At 35.5% G+C, this 22,642-nt stretch overlaps 1 long non-coding RNA gene across 1 annotated transcript; it reads left to right on the top strand.

Annotated features, from left to right (window-relative positions):
• The first annotated feature begins 2,374 nt into the window (after window positions 1-2,374).
• LOC139827354 (uncharacterized) lies at window positions 2,375-21,631 on the top strand. Its single transcript, XR_011737878.1, has 4 exons — window positions 2,375-2,480; window positions 18,210-18,313; window positions 18,866-19,032; window positions 21,567-21,631. It is a non-coding gene; the product is annotated as an uncharacterized lncRNA (long non-coding RNA).
• The last annotated feature ends 1,011 nt before the right edge of the window (window positions 21,632-22,642 follow it).

The following is a 22,642-nucleotide window of genomic DNA, read 5'->3' as shown; positions in this document are numbered from 1 at the left end:
TTCTTTACAGTTCACCATCCTATGTGCACCTAAGTTTACAAAAATAAAAAAAATTAAAAAATCATGTGGTAGCATCCTATTTGCAGTCTACTGAGTCCTGCATCATTCCTACTAGCCGATACTCTTCTATCGACAAGACTAAGGTGGTTAATTTATACCTACAGGGTATAGGGCTCAGACTTGCCCTCTAACCTTTTTCTCACAACTGAGATAAATCCCTAAGCAGCCTGCTGACATCCACACACTCCAAACAATGATTCAGCAAAGGTCACCAAAGAAAAGGAGAAATAGTTGTTAACTACAACTAGTTGGGCCCAAAATTACTACGAGTTTGCATATTCCTTTGGCTTTTCCATACAGACACCAGACTAAATGGGAAGGCGTGTAATGTAGATTGAAACTGAGGAAAAATGATAGCAGGACATTTGCTCTCTTTCTTGTGAAGTCAAGTTTTATCTACCTAAATCACATTTATTAAAACTTCACTTTTATGAGGACTACAGTATCCCAACAATTTTTTTGAAAGCAACTAAACAGCAGAATACTTCCAATTATTACCTTTCAGAAGTCTAAATAAAACTGATAAAAATATGCAAACCACAGTTCTATTCCTGCTGAGTTTCAATGTGTATCTATATCAGTTTTTATTATCTCATTTTTTTTAAGATGGACCACTTGAAGTATCAATTATTTTTTTAACATTTGTGATAAGTATAGAGGTGTGTGATTTACAGGTATTCTGTTTCAAATTACTGTCACTTAAACATATATGGGTGCATGTATGTATATAAAACATTCATATATGTAACCCTTCTTAAGCCTTGCAGATCATCCCATTTGTGTCAACATCTGCTGACATATTTTATCTTCTTTGTCAATACATCAGATAATCATAACTTGTCAATTACTAAGCCTTCTTTTCTAATTTCACATAATTACAAAAGCAACCAGAAATAAATTGTGTGTGATTTAATAATACATGATAATTTTTTAAAGATATTTTTTAAAAAATGTAAATTGCTTTTGCAGCATTAGTGTAACCTATTATATAACATTAATATGCATAGCAGATGGGTCTCACAAGAGTGCGTATTATTTTGATTTGATTTTAATTAGATATATATTGTCTCTTCCATTACATATTACCCATATTAATACCATAAGAACCTTTTATGCATAGTATTCAGAGATTTATTGCACTTGAAAGTTTTCATGTTGTTGATATGAGACCACTATTTTGAACAACATTCAGAAAGGCACACTGCTTTTGATGATAATTTTTGTTGGTTTTAACAATGATAAAATATTATTGAAGGAATTGTTAAAGTTGTGTGTTCTCACTCGAAAAACATGAATATATACATAGCTTATAAAAACCTACATATGATTTTGTGTTATATCATTCTTTTATTTGACCAATAATGGTTTCTAAATCTATTATAGCCAAGGGGATTCGAGAGCAATAAATTCTGCGCTTACTTGTTTCTTTTTCATATTAGGTTTAATTATTGTCTGTTGAAAAAAAGGTTTTTTCACTCAGAATTTTGTTACTGTTGCAGACTTCTAAGGTGGATTTACTTTTCTAGAAGTTCATTTCTACATCCTTATGAATTATTGTGAGCTTGCAGTTCTGTCATTTAGGTAAGGAATTTACAAAATCAGATTTCGGCCCATTTAAAGAGTCTGCAGAGAGAACACTGATTGTGATGCCTTTTGTGATGTAATCTGAGGAACTGTACCCAAAAGTGATTGTACAGACACCACCAAATCATTTCATCATTTTATCTAGGTCTCAAGTATCTATCAGATATTAACAGATTTTCACCACCATTGATTTGCATTTTATTCAATTTGAGTTGGTGAAAGGCGATGATCAACTCCCAAGTTTTAGGTTGTTCAGTCCTCCAGCATTCCCTATATTTATTTTACATTAAATATGCCAAAATAGCTCCATCATTTTTACATTCTTTCTATTCTAAATGCAATGAACTGTGACCAAAGAGCTAATCCTGAAGAAATACATAGCAAAAGTAAAACAAAAAGTAGAAAGAATAGAACATTTAAACTGGAACATAACAAGTTATAATCATTCCATTTTTATAAAATAAATCTGATTTCAATTAAAACAACCTCTGGAGGTAGACTAGGGTATATTATAATAAACGGGTAAATGTAAGGCGTGGGAAAAGTTCAGACATTCCTTCTGGCATATTGAATCAATTAATAGCATGTACAAGGAAACCCTGATTATTTGAAGGAGTGGAGAAAAATGACTTGATTCTTTACAAGTAGTACAGACTATTATTAGTATTCCAGATAGAGTGTGTTCTAGGGAGTCCATCATATGCTTTGATCTGTCTACATCCACAGCTGGAAACTTTGCGCCAGTCTCTGGAAGCAGCACGAACTGACAACAGTCGCCTCCATCAGGAAAGTGAGTTAGTGGTTGCAAATGTTAATCAGTGGATCAAAGAACAAAAGTGAGTAAAATTGGGTCTTTTTTTTTTTTTTTTTCCCATCTGATTTCATTTCCTATGGCCCCAAACAATTAAAGCATTCATAAGAACTCTCTTCTCAACTTACTGCCATATCTTTTATTTGGAGCTCTGCAATAGGTCTTTATAAACATACTATCAAGGGGTTTTTACCATCACATTTATGTCCTTTTGAATTATCAGAAATAATTAAATAATGAATAAGTTATCTGTAAAAACATAGTACGATTTTCAGGCCTATTAGTAATGTACAATGTAAAACAATTGAGCTTTGTGTTTCAGAAAAATACATGTATATATTTTTATGCTTTGTGACTATTTCTTAGATTTTGAAAACCTCCTACATTAGCACTTTCCATTTTTAAATGTATTTTTTATCTACAGCATTTATGAAGATATTCTTGATGATGAAAACTAACTTACTATCTCAAAAATCAATAGTTAAATGAACATGTTAAGCTGGTGAGAAGTGTGAATCCTCTACTTAGTTTCTCATAAGATATGCATAGGTACTTCTGAACATAAACAAAAATATAAAACTAAAATTCAGCTTTCTTTAATTATTTGAGTAATTTAAATACTTGTTACTATCTTTAATATTTTGCTATAAACGGCATCTATAATGCTCTTCTGACAGGTAAAATTGAGTAGCTTTATTGGTCTATTGTTTCTTATTTATTTCTACAAAAACTGTTCAACATCAGGAAAAGAGCTGAAATGAACTAGATAATTGAGTGAGCCATAGTCTATCTAATAATGATATGCAGTATGAGAATGCAAGAATGGGTCTAGAAGAAGAAGTAAATTATCTATAGAAACTGCACCGGGTTATGGGAAATTAAAACAAATTTGTTATGTCTCTTTGTGAACACCTTGCCACACATGCAGAAAGGTATTACTAAAAAGCCTAAACAGTTTAATATGGTAAATTTTCGGTACAAAATTATACGTGGATATACATTTTATTTTAATTACAAGTGTTTACATGAGCCAGTTGACTCCCTTTACAGTCCCATCTCTGTAGTCTGAAAAGCCCATAAGTTAAGTCTCTAACAAAACTGATCAGTTTAAAGACTTTTAAAGATAAGATGACTCATTTCCAAAATTCCATTGTCTGTATCAGTTAACCCTGCATTACCTATGAAGAAAACCCAAATGACATGTGGAAATGTACATTCCTAACTTATGAAAAGCCTCATTTCAAAATCTCACTGGCAAATTCAGGATGCCTAATGCACTGGAAATTACAACTCTGGTGCTGTAGATTCCTTAATGCATCAGCTCTTTTCTGTTTTAAATGCAAACAGTCTACAATAGAATTATATTGGACTCCTCTACAAGCCCAAAATCCATAATTGCTTTTATCCCTCACTTTGACTAAAATTTTTACGTCTTTGTCACATTACAAAAGTACCATGACACTGTTTTATGATTCTGTGTTATTTCTTTAATACACTTAAAACAAAATCTTCCAATTGCATGAGGACTGAAGATTTAATAACTGACTATAATTCTCTGTGAATATAGACATCATGTTACATGGGTTATTTTCATCAGTTTATATTTTCAAAATAGCTTGGTTTTTTGCCTAGGAAACACAGGGTTTTGCATTAGGAACTTTTTTAAAAAAATAATTTAGATATAATTCACAATTTAGTGAGCAATTTTAAATAAAAAAATATTTTTTGTAGACAGAGCAGGAAATTTGCAGTAATGTTTCGATTGATTTGGAGTTTATGTACATATGGCTCAGTTTCAGCAGAATAATAAATAGTGCAATATTACATTCAGTCTTTCTGAAATTTTCACATTTTAATTAAAAAGAAATCTTGCAATTCTTAGTGTTTTTTTCATGTTATTAGAAACTCTCACAAAAATAACTTCATTTCCAAATTTAGTCTTTTTGACATGATAGAGTAAATCAAATTATGGCTATGATATATTTATACCTAAGTACAACACAGGTAGCCTATTATCAATTTTTTAAAAGTTATTAACAGTCTTGCCAGACTGGGTAATTAATTGTTTATAGTGGCACATTTGGGAATTAAGTACAAATTTACAAAATTTTTGTCTAAGGATTCCATCTTCTCCCATACTGCCAGAAGACTATATAAATATATACTTTTTTTACAGGTGAAGGTGAGCGGACTATTTTCCAGAGTAATCTGCCCTCTTGAAAATTCTTTTTTTGATCAGCACTATATGGTGGCCAAATATTGGACACATGACAAAAAGAGAATATTCACAGTTTATTTTTTCTGTAGCCTGGAAGGTGAAATCAAGATCCCTTTTGATATTAATTCCATTTTAGACTCACCTCATTGATGGCTACCCCTCCTTACACCTTGTTAGACTTGACACTGCCAATAACCTAGATCAAAGATGTCATAATACATAATGGAAGGCCATATGGGACATACTGGGTAAAAATGATCTTGGAGGAAAAGGGATGCATGCACTTACCTAACTGATACTTAACATTTAGTTACTTGTTTCATGCAGACAGAAATTTTGAGAGGGTTGTTCCAAGAAAATGGAATACGTATGGTTTTGTAAGGGTGAAACAGGCCAAATACTATGTGTTTGGCTATTTTACATGTTACTGTTTTTCAAAAAATATGGAAATATTGCTACCCACCTTGAATGGTTTTTGGTTTCAGAACACTTTTTCGGAAGAGATAAAATAACAAATAAGCAAAAAGATCTTGAAATATATATGATATTTTATTTATTTCAGTGCAGTGCTACACCATAGAGATGATAATATAGGATGATTGGTTGTAAATTTTTTATTTATTGTTTACATTAAGTGATATTATACATCAGATTTCAGACTCAGTGTTTGCTTAGCAGTGGGCTGATGGAATATTGCCATTCTACTTACTTATTCATTTATTATCTATTCAGTTTTCCAGTTTTTATTTTATTTATTGCTCTTCCTTTTATGTACATTTCTTTATTGTGTGTTGCTTTTATCCTCTTTATTATTCTTTGATTCTATGATCTGTGGAGGTAATTTTGAAAAAAAATTAAGAGAACTAAATCAACATTACCAATATGCTTGTATTTGCTTAGAATGTTAACCATCTCTTAAGATTTGTGTTTCATATATTGTGTAGTCTTTTTATTGTCAAAGGTTATATGAATGTCCTCTAAGAATTGCTGAATTGTTTATTGATCTAATAATTATATATTTCTTGGTACTTATGATGTCTATCTTATTTGTTCCTTTATCTTAAAAATTTAATAAACAAAACATCAAAGAAAAAGGAATAACAAGAATGAACAAAAAAACAAGATGCCTAAGAATAGCTTCCTGAGGCTTTTATATTTGAAAATGTTTCTATATCAGAATTATTGTTTATGGCAATCTGTGCATCATTTCTCAAGTAACCTACAAAAGTATCTATGAAATTATCTCTATGCCCACTATCTCTGACCTGTTAAGGAGCATTGATTGATAAAAATTTTTCCTATAAATAAATTTCTCATTGAATTAGGGCTAACATTTGTGTTTTGAGGGAGAGCAGTATCAGTGGAAAGAAACTGTGATATAGTTGGCATAACAGATGACTCAGACAACTGGAGTGCTGCAATGGATGGCTGTAAACTCTTTAGAAAGGATGGGCAAGGAAGGAGAGGTGCTGAGGCAGCCCTGTATGTTAGCAAGTGTTTTGATTGTCTAGATAATGGTGATGAAGAGTTGAGGATTTCTGGGGAAGAATCAGGGGGAAGGTCAACAAGGCAGATATCATGGTGGGAGTCTGTTATAGACCACCCAACCAGGATGAAGAAGCAGATGAAATATTCTGTAATTGGCTGGGAAAAGTCTCACGATCACTAGCCCTTGTTCTTATGGGGGACTTCAACTTACCAAATATCTGCTGGAAACAAAATACAGCAGCGAGCAAACAGACTAGGAGGTTCTGGGAGAGTGTGGAAGACAACTTCCTGACACAGCTGGTGAGTGAGCAAAATACGGAAGGTGCCCACTGGACCTGTTGTTGCAAACAGAGGAAGACTTGTCAGCGATGTGATGGTTGGAGGCCATCCTGGGCATAGCAATCACTAAATGGTAGATTTTTCAATTTTGGGATAGATAAGGAGAAGGGTTAGCAGAATTGCTACCTTGGACTTCCAGAGGGCAGACTGTGGCCTGTTTAGGAGACTGGTTGACACAGTCCCTTGGGAGCCAGCTGTGAAGGGCAAAGGACTCCAGGAAGACTGGACATTCTTCAAGAAGGAAATCTTAGAGGTGTAGGAGCAGCCTGTCCACAAGTACTGAAAGGTGATCTGACAGGGAAGAAGACAAGCCTGGCTGAAAAAAAAGAGCTTTGGCTGAAACTCAGGAAAGAAAACACAGCTTAGTACCTGTGGAAAATAAGGCAGGCAATGCGAGAGAACTAGGAGGATCTTGTGAGGTTATGCAGAAAGAAAATTAGAAAGGCCAAAGCCCAACTAGAATATAATCTGGCTACAGCTGTAATGGACAAGAAAAAATGTTTCTATAAATACATGAGCAACAAACAAGGTCAAGGGAAAATCTTCATCCATTATTGGATGGAGGAGGAAACAGTGGCGAAGGTTGAGGAAAAGGCTGAGGTATTAATGCCTTCTTTGTCTCAGTCTTCAATTGTAAGACCACTTGCTCTCTGGGTAACCAGCTCCCCTGAGCCAGAAGACAGGGACGGGAGAAAAATCACAGAATCACAGAATGTTAGGGATTGGAAGGGACCTCAAAAGATCATCTAGTCCAATCCCCTTGCTGGCACAGGAACACCTAGATGAGGTTACACAGGAATGTGTCCAGACGGGTTTTGAATGTCTCCAAGGAAGGAGACTCCACAACCTCCCTGGGCAGCCTGTTCCAGTGTTCTGTCACCCTCACTGAGAAGTAGTTTCTTCTCATATTTAAGTGGAACCTCTTGTGTTCCAGTTTGCACCCATTACCCTTGTCTTACCATTGGTTGTCACCAAGAAGAGCCTGGCTCCATCCTTGTGACACTCACACTTTATGTATTAATAAATATTATTGAGGTCACCCCTCAGTCTCCTCTTCTCCAAACTAAAGAGACCCACCTCCCTCAACCTTTCCTCATAAGGAAGATACTCCACTCCCTTAATCAGCTTTGTTGCCCTGCGCTGGACTCTCTCCAGCAGTTCCCTGTCCTTCTTGAACTGAGGGGTCCAGAGCTGGACACAATATTCCAGATGTGGTCTCACCAGGGCAGAGTAGAGGGGAAGGAGAACCTCTCTCGACCTGCTAACCACCCCCCTTCTAATACAGCCCAGGATGCCATTGGCCTTCCTGGCCACAAGGGCACAGTGCTGGTTCATGGTCATCCTGCTGTACCCCAGGACCCCCAGGTCCCTTTCTCCTGCACTGCTCTCTAGTAGGTCATTCCCCAACTTATACTGGAACCTACGGTTGTTCCTACCCAGATGTAAAACTCTACATTTGCCGTTGTTATATTTCATTATATTTTTCCCCGCCCAACTCTTCAGCCTGTCCAGGTCTCGCTGGATGGCAGCACAGCCTTCTGGTGTGTCAGACACTCCTCCCAGTTTGGTGTCGTCAGTAAACTTGCTGATAGTACACTCTAGTCCCTCATCAAAGTTATTGATGAATATATTAAATAATACTGGTCCCAGGACTGACCCTTGAGGCACTCCACTAGATACAGGCCTTCAACTAGACTCCGCCCCACTGCATTCTTTCCTTCAGCCAGTTCCAGTCCACCTCACTACCTGATCTTCCAGACCACACTTTCTCAGTTCAGCAGCAAGGATGCTGTGGGAGACTGTGTCGAATGCTTTACTGAAGTCAAGGTAGACTACATCCACTGCTCTGCCATCATCTATCCACCTTTTTATGTCCTTATAAAAGGTTATGAGGTTGGTCAAACATCACTTCCCCTTGGTGAAGCCATGTTGACTGCCCCTAATGACCCTCTTACCCTTGATATGCCCTGAGAAGGCACCAAGGATAAGTTGTTCCATCACTTTCCCAGGGATGGAGTTGAGGCTGACCGGTTTATAGTCACCTGGGTCCTCCTTCTTGTCCTTTTTGAAGACTGGAGTGACATTTGCTTTCCTCCAGTCCTCAGGCATCTCTCCCATTTCCCAAGACTTGGCAAAGATGATGGAGAGTGATCCAGCAACAACTTCAGCCAGCTGCCTCAGTACCTGCGGGTGCATCCCATCTGGACCCATGGATTTAATGGTGTCCAGATTGCTTACTTGCTCCCTAAGTCAGTCCTCATCAACCAAGACAGACTCCTCCATTGTCCTGCCTTCCTCTGGGGTCTCAGCGGTACAGGGTTCCTCAGACAGCCTCTGACAGAGTAGGCAGAGACAAAGAAGGCATTCAGTAACTCTGTCTTCTCTGTATCTTCTGTCACTGGGGCATCCACTGCATTCATCAGTGGGTCTACATTGCCTCTGATGTTAGTTTTAAGTTTTATCTGCCATGTATTTGAAGAAGCTCTTTCTGCTGTCCTTGACCCGTCTCATTGGGTTTAATTCTAGGGAGGCCTTAGCTTTCCTAGTTGCCTCCCTACATCCTCTGACAACAGCCTTATATGTTTCCCAAGTAGCCAACCCCTCCTTTCATGATCTGTAGTCTCTCCTCTTCCACTTGAGCTTACCCAGCAGTTCCCTGTTTAACCATGCAGGTTAAATGCAGGTTAAGCCCTTGTGATCGAAGTGGAAATGGTTGGTGACCTGCTACAACCACCTAGGCACACACAAGTCTATGGGGATGGATACAATCCACCTACGAGTATTGAGGGAACTGGTGAAGGTGTTCACCAAGCCACTTTCCATCATTTATCAGCAGTCCTGGCTAATCAGTGAGGCCCCAGTTGACTGAGTGGCAAATGTGATGCTTCATCTCCCTTGACTTGGCACTGTTGAGGCCACTCCTTTGTTTTGGGACCCTCACTACAAGAGAGACTTTGAGGTGCTGGAGTGTGTTCAAAGAAGGGCAATGAAGTTGATGGAGGGTCTAGAAAACAAGTCTTATGAGGAACTGCTGAGGGAACTGAGGTTGTTTAGCCTGGAGAAAAAGGGGCTGTGGGGAGACTTTATCGGTCTCTACAACTACCTGAAAGGAAGTTGTAGCGAGGTAGGTGCCCATCTCTTCTCCCCAGTAACAAGTGATAGGACAAGAGGAAAAGACCTCAAGTTGTATTATGGGGAAGTTTAGATTGGATTTTAGGAAAAGCTTTGTCACTGAAAGGGTCATAAAGCATTGGAACAGACTGCCCAGAGAAGTGGCTGAATCACCATCCCTGGAGGGATTTAAGAGGTATGAAGATGTGGTGCTTAGTGGCGTAGTTTAGTTGTGGACTTGGCAGTGCGAGGTAACAGTTGATCTTCTATGAAGTGAAGTAGCTTTAAGTTGAGCTTACGGTTGTTTTTTTTTTTTTTTCAACAGAACCTAATTTTCATCAACTTTTTTTTCTGGTTTTGTACAACGTTGTTCCTTAATTCCTCAGTCTTTTTTCCTGAGGCATAGTTATTTCAAAATTCATCTGAATGCACAGATTATTTATATGGGTAGAGTTATACTTGATGTTCTGTATATATTTCCCCTTAGTACTTAGGTTTTCAAACATCTTCCCTTTTGACCTTGTTTTTGCCATGGTCTATCTTGAAGATTATGTAGGAAGTCAGTTTTGCAACCTGTGGCCTTATTTGGCATGTTTCTTGGTTTTTTGAAGACCCATGAGAATTAGTGGGTACATAGCTGGTGGCTGTCAAATGGTCTCTTCAGAACAATTTTTGAATCGTTCTTGATTATGATCATGACCCATTGTGAAGTATCACTATTTCTTTCCAACGTGTTTTATTAACAGCTGTTGAATTTTCTAGCAGTAATTAATGAGGTTTTCTTGAATAGCTCCATTAGTTTCTTTATGAGACATTGGAGATTATAGTGTTGTGCTATTGAATTCTGTCCTGAAGCTTTTATATTGTGGTTTATTGTATTTCATCTTGTCTCCTAATGTTTTAAGGATACACAGGAGTCTACAAGAAGAGAAGTTTGAGATGACAATAAGTGTCTTCAGTACGATGATAACACCTACTTGTCATTTTAGTAAACAGCAAAGATATAACTAAGTGTTCTATTAGGTTTTTGAGTAAAATTGAGACAAGGAAAAAAGATAAGAGTGAAAAGCTATATATTCAATACATTGCAATAGTGACTGAAGTTTTTTAAAGAAAGTTTATGTACTGTTACATATGTTTTCAGGTAATCAGATAATCTCAGTCCTCCTGGAGTGTTCTTTTTTTTTTTGTTAAATTTTTCCTTGTCTATGTAGTTCTGATTATTACTTATAGGATCACTCTCCTGACACTGTGTGATCTATGATAGTTACAGTATCTGCTAGACTATGGGTCATAACTGCACTGGATTCTGTTTATTTCTAAAACTCTGTGGCGAAGAAGAAATAAAAAATCAGGTTTCTCTGTACTCACACACAAAAGCTAATTTTTAAATTATGGTTGAATGTATATTCAAAAGATGTTGCAAAGGAACAGTCACATTAGTTGTCAAATAGTCTTTCTGCAGAGCAAAATAAACCATTTTATAACCAGTAGAAACTATTGTATATCATAAATGTGCTGATCGAATGAATACAACAGTAAGCAAGACCCTTCGAACCTTTAAACTATGATATGAAAGGTTGTTTTGCATACTGAAATTGTCAGATGTATTGAATATCCTACTAATACATTAATATCCTTTGTCCCAGTCCAGGGTTGTTCTTATTTGTAAATGCTTAAGCATTAACTGCTTACTTGCACTACAGAATTTGTGTTTTCTAGAGATTATTACATAACTAGAAAACCATACTGAAATTCCAGCAAAGGCAGGTAAAAAGTTTTGTGTGAGCAAAAGATAGTCTTTCTTAATATCCCATGTCTTTACTGTCTATTTTGGAGGTTATCTTGGTCATTTGTCAAAGCATTTGATTTAACTACTATTCACATCTCTGTATTTAAAGTTCTGATCATGTCCATATTCATGGTAGATCTGGGGTGTGTGTTTGCTGGTTTGGTTTGTTTTTGCAAAGCAGCACGTCCCATTCTTGAACTTTTATTTAGTACTAGGAAAGTTAGCTATTCTATCCTTTCAGAACCTCTGCTTGGAAGTTTAATGGTGTGACAGGTAAAAAGTAAGATCCTTAATGCCGACAGGCAGCAAGACTTTTTGTTGATTAGAGGGAAGGTAAAGATGAGTGTGCAAAACACTCAAGTTGAAGCCTACCACTCATTAGCTACAAACAGGATAAGTTATTTATAAACTTCAGAGGCACCTGAGCAGGTGACACATGCTGCATTCGCAAATTAGTAAAGATACATGAGGCAGAATAAGAGATTGATAATATGCTGTGTTTCTGCATATGGAGTATTTAAACGAAAAAAACTTGAAGCTGGAGGGAAGGTCCTGGAAATGGAGAACTACAGAGACCCACACAATAATATTCCCCATCTGGAATACTGTGTCCAGTTCTGGGCCCCTCAGTTCAAGAAGGACAGGGAACTGCTGGAGAGGGTCCAGCGTAGGGCAACAAAGATGATTAAGGGAGTGGAGCATCTCCCTTATGAAGAAAGGCTGAGGGAGCTGGGGCTCTTTAGTTTGGAGAAGAGGAGACTGAGGGGTGACCTTATTAATGTTTATAAATATATAAAGGGTGAGTGCCACGAGGACGGAGTCAGGCTCTTCTCAGTGGCAAACAATGATAGGACAAGGGGCAATGGGATCAAGCTGGAACACAAGAGGTTCCACTTAAATTTGAGAAAGAACTTCTTCTCAGTGAGGGTAACAGAGCACTGGAACAGGCTGCCCAGGGAGGTTGTGGAGTCTCCTTCCCTGGAGACATTCAAAGCCCGCCTGGACACCTTCCTGTGAGACCTCTCCTAGGCGTTCCTGCTCCAGCAGGGGGATTGGACTAGATGATCTTTTGAGGTCCCTTCCAATCCCAAACATACTGTGATACTGTGATACTGTGATAAGTTTTTTACTGATTGCAATGCAGACTACTGTGGTAGCCTCATCCATATTCTCCAATTCTATCTTAATGGAATTTCTTTGAAATGAGATTTTGAGGAAGGGTTGATTTTAGTCATATGGAAATAAGTTAGCCATTTTTTTTTTTTCATTATTATATGTAAGGAGTTTTAGATACGAAGAGAAATAGGTTTTCAGTGAATCTGCTTCCCAAGAAACAGAACAGTGTGGAAGCCCACATAGTGCACATTGAAAAAGTTACTAGAGAGCAAATGAATTGTTTGTTTATTTCTGACAGTGACCATTCATCACATTTGTTTGCCTATGAAATAAACTCAAGAGAGATTCTTTTAAATGTGCCAATGGTGCCAGTTGCTAGGGCTTTTAGGAAAAAGAGAAGTCCATGAAAAACAGAATTATGTGTTCCATGGCTAATCAGAGTATTAATGTAAAAGTCTAGGATTCAAATAGTAACATTAAAAACAAACTTCTTAATGGATATGCATTTAATAATTAATTCTGTGGTGGCTAATGAGATGTGAGACCTAGGTGTAGTTTGTCCATGTTTGGGCATTAACAATTTATGTCTTACACACTAATAATGTCTCTTTTATAACCAACTACACATTTTCACTGGAATTACAGGTTTTTAACATTCCTCATGCCATTCCTTCCTGTAAAATTTCTTTGAACTGACCAATATTTTTAAATGTTATTGTGAGTATACAGACAGAAAGAGAGATATAACAGTGAATGTCGAAGTCTAATTTCCTTCGGTAACCAGGAAAGAATCAGTAGTCATGCATGCTCTACTCGAAATCAAAGTTCCACCTCTCACCAGGATAAAACTATTTGAAAGAGAATAAAAAGAACAAAAACAAACACCAGAAAACACAAATTAAAGTAGAAACAGGAGAGGCTGGTTGGCCAGGCTTTGATAAAATAAAACCTCCTTTGAAAATGGAAATGTATACAGCTACAAGGGAAAGATCATGATTATTTCCCAGGTTCTGACTAAATGCACTGCCTAGACTGAACTTGCACCATGCTTCACTCAGCTGATTTTGCATTGGAGACCCAGCTGAGCCATGGAAATAAAAAGTTATCACACTGTCCTGTTTTGTAAACTTGTCATAATCTTTCCTCTGAGCTCTGCCCTGAAAGTCTCTTCAGTTTTTTAAAGGATGTCATCTCTGCCAATGGATGCTTGCTGACATAAAGAAAACATCTCTTTGAAATATAGTCTACCCCAAATTATTTTAGATACCAAAGTGGCCCTTACATTACGTTTAGATTTTCTGTGTTATATTGTAAATTCTGTCTCCAAAAAGCATTAATCACTGAATATTGCTGAAGTATTTGGTGAAAATCCTGCTGCATGTTATTTTTAAGCCAATCAGTTAACACATTTCATTCACCAGTTGAATGAAATCTGTCCCTCTAAAAACATATAAACTGTGAAACCATGGTGATGCTGAAGAGAGGATAAAATTTCCTAGATAACATTTATTTTAAAAATTGTCAATTTGGAATAGCTTGCCTCCCATTTTTTCATCAGTCATTTCAAAATGGACATAATTTTTTTTTAAGGTGAGATTCCCCAAGCTTTTAATTATGCACTTGTATCTCCTCATTGATAAAATCTAATTTTTTTTCTAAGCCCTACTGCTTTTAAAGTTTTGATGAGAAAGGGCTGCAAGCTGGAACAGCTCTTTTAGCAAATATTAAAATCTGATTTTGTAAAGAGGGTATCAAACTAAATTCAGCAAGAACAATAAATTGATGCTTTTGCAGTTACATAGGAAGTGTTGCTTCAAAACACAAAACAATAGGAAAACTAAGTATACTGTAAACACATTTTCTCATGAACGTACTAGGGTTTGCTGAGTAGCATAAAATAATATTAATAGAAGTTACGTGAATTAGTCCTGATACAGAGCAATGAAATTTTACTTTGTAAGCAGAAAAAAAAAAGAAGCATTTTATTCAGAACCTGGTTCAGCTCTAACTGAAGTCAAAGGAATTGGGAAAAAGTCCTATGGAAAACTACAGAGCACACTAAAATGGTGCCAAAAAAGCCGAAAGAAGCAAAAATCAAATAATCATGAGTTCATCCAATTTTGAACAAAATTTAGAAAAGCAAATTTGATTCACTATGATTGAGGCTACTGTAAATATCTATGTAGGATAACAGATAGCTTAAGACAATATATGACATAGAAAATAAGAATAGTTGTCTTTATTATAACAGATTTTAGGAACCTGATTCATGATTGGACTTGTTATTGTGTTAGGTTCTGTGCAGATACAGAACAAAAGATAGTCTAAACAAAGGTTATTCTAAAATATCAGGAACACTAATCTGACAGGAGAATGAAGTACATTGACTTAATTCATAGCAAATATAGAATGCAATCAGGAATTCATGTGAAAGGATTTCTATCTTAGAAGATGAAGAGATTACAGAAAACCTGAAGGATTTCTTTGCATAAGTCTTCACAGAACATACTGGAGACATACCTCCTAATGAGAAGTTTTTTACATGTTGTGAAGGTACCAGATGATGGAACTACTCAAGAAATTAAATTTAAATAAATCACTGCAACCAGATGGCATTCACCTAAGATTTCTTAAAGAACTGATGACTAAAGTAGCTATATTATTGGATAAAATTATGTAATTTAAGTATATCCTAAGCTTGGATGTTTGTCAGTTTATATATGTCTTTCCAAATAAGATGTCAAAGGTAAACCCACGAAATCTAGATCAGTGCAATTCCTTTCAGTCCAAGTCCCTACCTCATCACTGTTAGCTGTTTTCCAAGAGAAAGGTCTGGCTTCTTGCTTGGAGTCTTGTTGGTTTTGGTTGTGTTGCCCATTCTTTATTTGCTGAAAAATATGTATTTACCTCTGGCATTTCTTCTGCAAAATGTAGGATACGTTGTAGAATCCAGAGCTATTTTACTAAGTTAGAGACAACTTAACTATGGTTTATACTTCTGTGCTGGTGATTACTATTCCACGACTGTTTGAAAACTGTAATTTAGATAAATAAATTTTGCAACAGTCTTGGGAGATGTTGAGATTCAGACACTGAATCAAAAAGTTTGCTCAGTCTTCTGCAGCAGTAATGTACTTTGCTCCATGTATTGTATCCACAGTTCTGCATTTTCAGGGCTGCCAGCTTCCCATGACAGCTTTTCTAATAAAATTTCCCTAGGAGCATGAAAAGATATTTGCTGTTTTATCCAATGTTGTCTATTTGATGATGGTTTTCAGAATATTGTGTCAGACACATGATAATTCCCTGAAAAACAAACAAACAAACAAACAAAAAAAACCCAGGTTCTAACAGTTGTTCCTCATTAGCCAGCCAGACTTGATCTAGAGATCTTAAAGCAAACCAAAATAAATCTTAGACTTGGTAATTCCAATATTATAGCATATTTAAAGAGGGAAACAGTTATGACATCTATACAGATCTATATGTATGATTGCTAATGTTTCAGGGAAATGTGTTTAACTATTTGTGAAACTTTTACCTATTATGATTCTGTGAAAACAGTTGTGACTAACTGTAACATGATATATATTTATTTTGTTCTACTGTAGTGTAGTTAACAACCTTGCAGAGTTTGAAAGTATTTCAGCAATGAGGGTCTAAATTTACTTGTCTAATAAGATTATCATCTCTCAAAACATCTGAAGTATTTGACGCTTTATCTGATATACATTGTTTTAAGCTTGAGTTAACATGTTTTTCATAAATTATAAAAAGCATAACTGAGTGTGTCTTTTAAGTTGCTTAAAATTATAATGCAGAAATTTTCTGCTTGAAACACAATGTAACCCAGTACTGTCCATTACCAACAAACAGCAGTCTCTACAGAGTTATGGGACTGATCACCTGGTAAAAGACAGGTTTTTTTTCCTCTTCTTCATTGATGATTCAATGTCTTTTTGCTTGCATTTTTGTTTCACAAACATTGGCACACAACTTTACCTTTGAGAAGGTTCAAAAATATTCTTGTTTGCCTTTGCGAAAGGTAGCATTGCAAATTTATTCCTTGCATTTTGTCTTTTTATTTTGTGTGTGTGCATAGGTAATAGTACTGAATTAAATCACAGAATCATCAAATCATAGAGTAGTTATTTGTTTATAGAAAATAGATGTTGGAGCTTGCAGCTGTTTAGGTTGAAGACATCTTCTTCCAAGTTTCCAATAGAAATATAGAATATGAATCAGTTAACTTAGATTGCCTGTAGCAATAAATATTTTTCTAACGAAAACATGTATTGTAGACAAAGTCCATGGATTTTTACGTGGCTTTTTGAGGTTTTTCAAATTACCAGCAGTGAAATTGATTGCTCTAATCTTGAAACCTAAGAGCCTAATTTTCACAAAATATTTTTTTTTAATATTTTCATTGCTTTCCTATGATATCTGTAGATAACTGCAGAATATCAAAAGAGAAATTAATATTAGACCAACATTCACCCTGAATTTTGGAGATTCAGAAAATTTCTCAGTCATTTACTCAGTGCACAACTCCCTGAAAAGACTTACTAGGAAAGATTTCTGGTTTGCTTATGAGACATATTATCGTCACCATGCAGATGATCTCGAAAAATACAGTTAAATATTTAGTGTATTCAAGTTCTTCAGCACCAGAGTATCCATAAACCTATTTGCTATTTAGCTATTTAACACAATTATTTACCGTTCAAGAGATACAGTTACTATAGCAACAGCTACATTTACAATCCCAGAATAAATGGAAAGCCTAATCTGCCCTGCCAGTAAAAAAAAAATAAAAAAAAAAAATAAAAAAAAAAAAAGAAAAAGAGCTTTTTAAAATGTAGTGTAACTGTTGCCTTTGTAATAGAAATTCGTGGCATTCAAATTACGAACCATGATCTGGTTGCAGACTGCCAGCTTTGATCTTGTAGGCAACAGTTACACCCAGCTCATGGTTTGACGGCATGTTCAGTAGCTTCAACTATTGACACAAATATACTCTTTCCTTCCACCCCTCCACCCCCCACCCCGCTTGGTTTAGTCTATGATAAGATGACAGATGCAGAGAGAAAAAAATGAGAGATTCCTCAGCTGTCTTTTTTCATGGTTAAAATGTTCAGTAACCTAGGGTGAAAGACAGGTATGTCTAGAGTAATATTGTAAGAAAAAAAGAAAAAAGGCGTTACTGTTTTCCTTATTAAAATAAATAAATTAGATAATTTTGAAAAGATAGTTATATTACTCTTCTTCACAGGCTTCTTGTAACATTCCTTCTTGAAGAGTTTTTGCAGACAATTTGAGATGGAATGGTTTTGCAGATTAAATTAGACTATCACCTGTTTCAGAAGGGCTCTCTTCATCCATTCTGTACACCAGAATAAAATAAAATAAATATCACTGTATTATGGAACAATTAGTGTTCTTGCAAAACCTTCTGTTACCTTATGCGTAATGCCCATGTTCTTCACAACAAAAAAAAACTTGTTATAAAAATGATACCAAGGAAATCCATTTGGATGATGTATTTTTATATTAGAGACTATTTTCAAGAATGATTATTGTTGTATACAGTAGTTATACCATGATTTCCCAGATATTTTTCAAATTACATTCAATTACTAAAAGACTGTTTAATAAGGAATGCTGAAAAATGGTATTTCGTGTTCTTCCAGAGCACAGAATTCAACTGAAAAGAAACAGCTGAAAACTAAGAAATGCGATATTTCAAATTTGGACTTCTAAACCCAGAAAATACTGAAACACGTAACAAACTCAGGTAATCTTAACTCTGCCTTCATTTATAAACAGTTCAATGAAGTCATAACATATGTTATATAACAAATACATATATATTACATATGTTTTATACATATATTTTTTTTGTATATAGCAAATAAGGACTGTTTATGCCTATATTGTAATGAATTAATTCACCTTCAAGACCTTCTTGTAATTATCAAAGAGTAGCTCCTCCTCTCTTTTGTATTCTTTTACACAGGCCTAGTGTTAAAATTTTACAGCTGCTAACATCATCATCATCCCCAATCTGAACAGCAATTTTATTGCACTTGCAAGCATGTCAAACACATAAAAAGGGGATCAGTATATCTCCCGTTTAATGTCCTCTCCCCACAGTCTCAAACACCTCACCTCATATTCTCCCCATCATCCTGTTACTTAATCATGTGTGTCCTCCTGGGAAGCTTTTGCATGTGTAACTCATCTCCCTGTCCCTCCTCCCCCATTCTTAAGATGCTACCTAAATTTTCTGGAGATCAGATTTCTTAAAAATAGAAATGAGACACATTCTCTCCTTCTTCTTTAACAGGCCAGATTCAAGCTGCACGTGTGGAGGCCTACTGTACAGACAGACATGATTTTGCTTTGCTGCTGACACTCTGCCTTACACAGACATGGGTGAGAAGAAGGCAACTTCACTTTCTCCTGTCTTCCACTTCACATGAGCAGTGCTTGGTGCGACACCCCAGATACTCGGTTGGTATATATCATGACATAAATAGTGCTCTGCAGACACTAACAGACCATTGTGATACCATAAATCTTGCGAATGACTATTGTTGACACTAATGAAGTAGTTGTAGCTCCGTATAAGAAGGAAAAACAAAACACAACAGGAAAACAACTGATGTCAATAATGAATGTGAATGAATAGGAGTCTGCATTTTAGCTCAAATATGTGCAAAAACATTGATAGGATTGACCTTCAGAACACAGTGGGAGAGTTGGAAGAAACATGAAGTTATATACAGGGAACCTCTTTCTCAGGTGACTTACATTTGAATTTATAACTGTAACTTATGCAACAAAGTCAAGGCAGTGAGCTTAAGCTTTAGGACTTCATAGCACATATAGAAATACCTTTGAACAACAGATTTCTCAACACTAAATACAAGAAAGCTGGGGTTTCTCTACAGTGTTTCTCATATTTGCAATTTTCTTATTTCTCTTTGAAGAGAAAATCCTTCAGTCCTTGTTCTAACAAAACTGCCAGTATTAATTATTAATGGGAATTTTGTTTGGTTAATAATGACAGAGATTGTGCCCTTTGTTATCAACAATTATTTATTTTCAGTCTGTGAAACTCCTCAGTTATATCTTCTTGTAATTTTGTGTCATGTATGCTTTGAATTTCCTTGTGCCATTTATCTCTCAGCCTTGGTTGTCACACAGAAAGTATAACTTTTACCTGTAGTTTTGTCTTCATTTCAGTTTCCCTTTTCTCAGTGTTAACTCTCATTAGTTCCTAACTGTCAATTTTAGTTTCTATTATTGCTTTGAGGAAAAACACCATAATTATCTAGAGCACTGAATATGTATCGACTAGGTTAACATTTAGATTCAGTATCACAGATATTAATATTAATAAAGACCTTTTCAATTCAAAAAGTTTAAATGACTTCTCAAATATTCTGATCTTATGTTTGAACTTTTTTAAAAGATTCTGGTGAAGAGAATCATACTTTAGCTTAGGCTTTTCATTGGAGATACAAAATAATCTTATCAGACTCAACATTTATCAACAGGAAAAGAAGTGTAGTACTTTGTCAGCAACAGAATGATGACAGCATTCAATAATAATTAGCAAAGGAATTATTATTGCATTATGTAGATTGAAATTGATTTGGTGATTCAAGTTATTAACAAGGAGATAAAGGTTCAAAGGTTCATCCTTGCACACTCAAGCTGTACCTTCCTTTCTTACTGCCTTTTCTGAAAAGGCAAATATGGTGACATTTTTTTTTTCCCCATGGAAAATGGATGAAGAAAGAGGTGGTTTAGCTGAAAAGGCCTTTTTAAGTTAGAACAAATAATTTCTTTAAGACTCAGGTTTAGTTTGGTAAAACTTCCAATTCACCACTGAAAAGGTTCTCACTTATCAACTTGCACTCCCACAAACCATTCCCAGGATGTACTTTGGAAGTAAGTACGACTAATTCCTAACTTGTAGTTTCCATGTGGCCAACCCTTTTTGGAGGATAAAAAGTATGACGTAGCATAAACACAGGCTTTCCTGTACTTTTTGGCCTCAGTGTCTGTGAATGCCACCCAGCATTGTTTAATTTACTAATATATGTGTAGAAATATACATTGGCATCTGATAGTACTAAACACTTTGTGATCGAAACTGTTCATTGCTGCCACAGGAGGTGTCTAATTCTACCCTGGGTACCATGGTAAGCTGCTTGAATACAGCTCTTAGCATTTAGAGAACTACTTGTTTGTTAATAATTTACCTGTTCTTACTGATCTGATAACAGAGTTATGCAGCATCGACTGTAACATTGTGAGGGTGGAATTGTGAAGATGGTAGAACTAGCAGAAGTCCTTTTTCAGACATGCAACAATACGCCTGAGAAAACATCCTGAAAACAGGAGAGGTTGCGTGTAGTATAATAAGTCTTTTATCTTTTTAATGTTTGTGATTCTGTGAAAATAACATTAAAGGAAGTAGCTTTTATGAAAGTCATTCTCAGATACAGCGAATAATGATAATGATGAGAACAAATCAGTTTCATGGTGGACATGTTAAAAAATAAAATTTCTTTTGAACTCAGTGAGAACCAGATTTAATGAAATTTAAATTAAAGCGAATGGAATAGATATGTAAGAGTTAATCAGCTGGAATGGCAATAATATGGAATCGAGGCTCTTCCGCTAGAAAGAAATTGCTTGAATGAAATCATGTATCTTGATGTTTATTGTTCTTTGGCTGAGACTTCAACATGTATATTTTGAAAGCCAAATTCTGATCCAATTAAAGTAAATGTCAAGGATTTGGATTTTTTCTGTCTTTGAGACTGTCCCTCGTATATGAAGGTGAATTGTCTGTCTGCACTTTAGTGGAAGTGCAGCTTAGCAGCTCAACAAGGTCCTTTTTTGTTGTTCTGCTGCAGCTGTTATTACATTGCAATGATATAACATTTGTATATGTTAACATAATTTCATATTTAGCATGAAAATGATAATCTCTCTAAAATACACATGGATAATTTGTAATTTTGGTACAGTTTTGCAGGTTGCAACGGAATATTGATTACCTGGAGGTTTACCTTAAAAACTGTCCACACTTAGGAAACAAAGTGAGGGTGAGTCTTGGAGTCAGTCCAGTGATATACACTAGTTGTATTTGATTGACTTTCCATTTTTCTATTGTAATGTGTGTAAACATTTATTTATTACAACTGTATTATTGAGTACAGCTTTATTTAGAAATTTTCTTACTGTACACTTGGATTGAAGATTGTCAGATTTATTGTAACTCATTGTTACTGCTGTGGTTATACAGTTTGTACAGAGAAAACAATGATTTTATCTCATCGATGACCAAAATATTATGGAAAATCTAGAATGTATGAAAAAATCAAAGAATACAAGACAAATAATTGACTGCTTTAAACATTTTCAGTTTTAAAATACATATAAGTGGTTGTCATATTAAAATGTTGAAACTCAGAATCACAAATGACTGTGTTGTTGGACCCAATTTTTCTTCAATACGAGTACAAGACTAGACTTCATGTCTACCAGAAACAGTGTCCCATCTCTGAACAACAGACTATATAATCTATAGGATGCAATTGTGTTCTGGCCAGTATAATGTCTTAGCAACTCTACCAATCTTCCTGAAACAGGGAGATCCTTAATGGATTTTCCTTTCATGAAAACAATTAATTTGATTTTGAAAGAATAGTTTATGTCAATAAATGTTCAAAACATACCTTTTAATCCCCTTTTAAATGGGTGATCTTCCACTCTTTGTCTCCAGGTCACAACTCCCTGTATAATTTGTAGTTAGTCCATTTTAAAACATCCCAGTATAATTAGTGATGTTGATATTAACCTTTGCATCAATGTACAAAGAAATTTAAACATTTTCTTATATATTTTACAAGGATGCAACATTTTTGAATAGTATCAATTTGTATCATATTTAGTCTTGCAACTTTTTTTTTTTTAACTCCATTTAGTTATAAAATGGCTATATAGCATAGGATAAAACTTTTCCAAGCTGTGTAAGCCTTTTGTTGAAACAGTTGTCCTGTAGGGAAAAAGTAAGACATTTCTCAACTAGATAGGCTTAGGC

The sequence above is a fragment of the Patagioenas fasciata genome, chromosome 2 (assembly GCF_037038585.1).
Source record: "Patagioenas fasciata isolate bPatFas1 chromosome 2, bPatFas1.hap1, whole genome shotgun sequence".
NCBI lineage: Eukaryota > Metazoa > Chordata > Aves > Columbiformes > Columbidae > Patagioenas > Patagioenas fasciata.
The sequence above is the reverse complement of the archived record's forward strand: the minus strand, read 5'-3'. Positions and strand labels throughout refer to the sequence as shown.